This window comes from Lepisosteus oculatus, chromosome 2 (genome assembly GCF_040954835.1).
Source record: "Lepisosteus oculatus isolate fLepOcu1 chromosome 2, fLepOcu1.hap2, whole genome shotgun sequence".
NCBI lineage: Eukaryota > Metazoa > Chordata > Actinopteri > Semionotiformes > Lepisosteidae > Lepisosteus > Lepisosteus oculatus.
The window spans coordinates 66219145-66223938 of NC_090697.1; the positions used below are offsets into that span (position 1 = coordinate 66219145).

At 45.8% G+C, this 4794-nt stretch overlaps 1 pseudogene; it reads right to left on the reverse strand.

Annotated features, from left to right (window-relative positions):
- Positions 1–775: 775 nt before the first annotated feature.
- Positions 776–3764, reverse strand: LOC138226338 (ras-related protein rab7-like; annotated as a pseudogene).
- Between the last annotated feature and the right edge of the window lie 1030 nt (positions 3765–4794).

Here is a 4794-nt window from a genome sequence, read left to right on the forward strand (position 1 = left end):
ACACCCACTCCACACTCTGACTCTCCTCCCAGTTCCATACACTGCATCTGTCTGCAACAGGTTTCATCACCTGACGTAAGAAGAGCGACACAGTGACACAGTGCTTAGCATTGCTGCCTCACAGCACTGGGGAACTATATGCATGGAATTTGTGTTTGCACCAGAACAAACAGCAGGGAGCCAGGTGAGGGACACAGTGGACAGTCTGTACTGCCCTCAGAGAGACAGCGTCGTATACTGCTCTCTGACTCCCAGCAGGCAGGCAGGCAGCCTGGCGCATCACAGAGCAGGACTCCCAACCTGCTGTCCTGACACAAGGAGTGGCAGGGGAAGAGTCTGGAGCTCAGCTCTGCTCAGACTGGGGCCAGTGTCCCATGGAGATAGAGTATAGGACTGAGAACCCTGGAAATCCACAATTAACACTACTGGCACACCGTGCAGAGACAGGGATACTTGAACAGTGAGTTCTGAGAAAGGAGCACGTAGCATACAACAGCAGCAGGGCCTGTATGAGATGGTGAATCCTGACAGCACTGCTCTCTCTGAAGCACAGGGGCAGAATCACCCCAGAACCAGACCCTGACTGCAAACTGCTTTCGGCCCAGAGTTCTGAAATGGGTCAATACATATAGATTGGTCCTGCATAATCTCGTCCATTGCCTCACTCTAAATGCCTTGTTGTCTCTCTCTGCAAGGTGAAACATATACGATGCATTGCAGAAGTGTGAGTAGAATTCCCACACATTAAAGACGAGATCCTCTCTCATTCAGAAAGTCAGTTGCTAGCATGGACCATTTTATTTTGACAGTGCTAAACAAAATGTTAAAACACACATATACATTGCAGTGTTACTGCTTTAAAAAGTCATAACCAGGCTCCTCTGTGTACACTGCATGTGGTCAGTCCAGGTTCTGGGGAGCTCCAATCTAAGTTTTAATAGGTCACCCTTGATCATCAAATAACAAAGAAGTGATCATTTTATCAAGTCGCTTCCTCAGTTCAAGTGGTCAGTTTGTATCCTAGAAGCCTGTAAAGGGATCATATTTTTATTGACAAAGATTTCAAAATGAGTTAATCAGACAATTACTTTGCTTACATGGTGATTACGTGTGACCTACAGGTCCATCCAGAAGGTGGCTCTCCTGGACAAAGGACTGACATCGGCTGGGATACACAGCAAGGTCCAAGCCTTCTTAATGGAAGGGCCGATCTTTGTCCTAATCCAGTAATTACACTCTAAATTTACAGTTGCAGCTCTTATAAGCATTTTTCCATTTTCTGAATCAAAGGAAAAGTGGAATATTGCATGAGGATGGAGTAAATGTGTTTTCCTTAAACTGTTCCGGGGTTTCTTGCTGTGTCCTGCAATGAGTGACTTCACTGTCCAGCATGTGTCTGCAGTCTGGTTGTTGACAGCCAGAGTATACAGAGAAGTGAAGGGTTTCCACCTGTGTGACTGCTTCTTCTTCCCTTTTCATCCAAATTCAAATTCCAAGAGCTTTATTGGCAAGATCGATGAATCACGGTGCTGTCAAAGCAGGAAGGGAAACGCTACACTGGCCTGCCAGCTCTATGGAGTTTCCTCCCCCTCCACCGGTAGGACTGGAAGCTGAAGGAATTCTGGGACTGGTCCTGTTATATTGCAGCAGACAGTGCTGCCCCTCTTTCAGCTCTCTGGTCTCTGTCCACTCCCCCCTGCTCTCCTCCCTCAAGCCCTCTCTCAGCAGTTGCAGCCACTGCTGGGGGTGGGCTCCTGTCTGTCCCTCAGGGTGATCGTCTCAGAGATGTCACTGAAAATCTCCACTTTGGCTTCCTGGAAGACAAAAGATCACATCAGCATCAGCAGTAGTAGTATTTACACTAGAGTTCATTAAATTCCATGAGATAATAACTTTTGTTCAGCAGTGAATAGAAAAGATATACAGTAGATAAAAAATCACAATTATTACATAAAAATAGAAATTTTAGGGAGACAGCCTGGGTATTCATCAATACTTTTATTTATTAACAAAAAGGTAAACACCCATGATACCCATCCTGCTGACAGGTGACTGATCCTGGAAGATCAAAGTGGTCAGTAACCATGGAAACCCAGCAGGGACGATTGGTCAAGAGAATCCAGAAACAGGCAGGATAGGTGAGGCTGGACAGTCCGCTGCTGCAGGTCAGTCTCACTGCTTTTCTGTCAGCTAGATCGCTAGTCTTTCAGCCTGCGTATCTGTTGGTCTGACTGCAGTATTTTTTAAAGAGGGTTGTCAATCTTTGGGGTCTTCCGTTTACATCACATTGGCATATGTCTGAAATGTAAAGACTGAGTATAACATGCTCAGTATCCCATCCACCTGCCCAGATGTGTGACTTAACCTGCACAGGTGTCTGTCTGAATCTAACCAGGAGTGTGAATTAACCAGTAGAGGTTTGGATTGAACCTGCCCAGGGGAGCACACCTGTTTGAGTGTGTTGCGAGCGATAGTCTGGAAGGCCTGGTGTACGTTGATATTCTCCTTGGCGCTGGTCTCGAAGTACAGGATGTTGTTCTTCATCAGACACCAGGCCTGCGCACTTTTCGTCGTTACCTACTCAAGACAGAGATACTGCATCACTGCTCAGATTATCACACTGTCAGCCTACACTCAGAGCCCACGACACTCTGGAAACCTACACTTACTGGCTCGCTACTCTTTACTATACACAGTGCCACGGGTGAAGAATAATTTAGCTGAAGCTTTCCAGTCCTGTTGTTGAAGCTGAAGTACAAAGACAGTCTCTTTGAAGAAATATCTCTATGGGTTTCATGCACTGATCAGCAAACCGCAATGAGTCCAGTAGCCCCCTTGTCTTCTTTAACCCTTCGTATGTCTGAGATCAGAGACACTCTGAGTTTTGAGAGCTCAGGGCTGACCTGTCTGTTTTCCAGGTCGATCTTATTGCCCAGAACGACGAAGGGGAAGTTCTCAGGGTCTCGGGGACTGGCCTAGATCAGGAACTCATCCCGCAAGCTGTCCAGTTTCTTGAAGCTCTCGGGCTGCATGACATCGAACACCAGAATGCAGCTGTCCGCTCCTCGGTAAAACCCCGCCACCAGGGATAAGAATCGCTCCTGTCCTGCTGTGTCCCAGATCTGCAGCACAGCCACAGAGCACAAGAGCTCACAGGAGGCAGACATTAAACCCGAGCAGACAAACACTCAGCAGGTACTGTCACAAACTGACGGAGGACAAGCACACAGCTGGACAGAGAGATACACTGCCTGCATGATGACTGACACACACAGGGACAAGACACATAAAGACAGCTGGACAACTGACCTGTAGAATCACAAGTTGATCATCCACTATGACCTCCTTGGTGAGGAAGTCAGTACCGATGGTGGCCTTGTACGGGCTACTGAAGTTCTTGTTGACATACTGGTTCATCAGAGAAGTCTTCCCCACCCTGCAAGCACACACAGACACCAGCAGGGAGAAGAAGAGTGAGTGAGCACTAGCCTGGAGTTTGTGTGACGTGCAGAGTGTACTATTGTCGTGTCCTCTCTTCACCCTGAGCTGCCCAGCAGTATCACCTTCAACAGAATCTTCTTACGAGACGCCATCCTGGACCAGCAGAGAGAGACAGAGTGAGGGGGAAGAGTGGGAAAGACAGAGAATCAGACTGAAAACAGCACGATGAGGGAGGAGAGGGTGAGCATGAGAATGAGAGAGAGACGGAAACTGAGAGAGGGAGGATAAGAACTAGGAAAGGAGAATGAGAGGAGAGACAAAAAGGGGAAAGGAGAGTGAGGGGGAGGGAGAATGAGAGATGGAGGGAAGAGAGAGAGTTGCAAAATTGAAAGAATAATTAATGTCTAATTTTCGTAACCATATTCTGTTGTTACAACATCTTTACAATTTAGCAATTGCCTGTAGAATGATCACTGAGGCAACACTATTGTATAATCGAATGTAAACAGGTTGACAGCATAGACAAGGACCCAAAAAGCCCTGTCATACCAAACAGCTCTCGATTGACTAAAACTGTGAGTTCAGTACAGAAAAATAAACAGGGATCTCATTATCTCTAAAATCAGAAAATGTTAACTCTTCCCGTATTTCTGCTGAGGTGATGAATGTACGTTTGTTTCTTTTGGAATGTAAACGAACAAGTCACCTTCAGTACAACACAGAAAGAAACAGAAAGAAAAACATATTCTTTGGTATGGTCCTGCTTATTCAATGATTGTAGTCCAACAGAGCATTGTAGAGCCATGTCTGACAAGCAGACAGGTAGATACAAATTATGGGAATGAATATTAATGAGCTTTTACCAGTTAACTTGGGCTTTGACCCATTCGCTGCTAACCTTGAGTTTATTTAAGCAAAAGGTGAAATTAGAGGTGTCTTTAGAGTCTGCTCCTCAGCATTGTGTAGTGGCAAGAGCTAATTAGTGTTTCTTCTCAAAAATCATTGAAACCATCATAACACTGAAAAATGCTTCTTGTAAAATAGATTGATACATGATCAAGTGGCATTACTCTAGCAATACGTGGCAGGATAGGGTCCTTAATTAGACCCATCTGGGTTGCAGCATGAGGCCTCTATTGTTACTGATTGATCAGCGTGACATTGCACACACACTCTTGTGTTCACTGGGTACAATCATCAGATCAGACTGTCCCGCCTCTAGCTATAGGAGAGCCATGTTCTCTGTTGATATTAGCCTGGAAACCTTGAGAGAGTCTCATGGCTTTGGTTGTTTGGATATAGGGCTTTTTTATTACAGGTGAACCTATTCCCCTAGTGAAATCTTTGATTTTG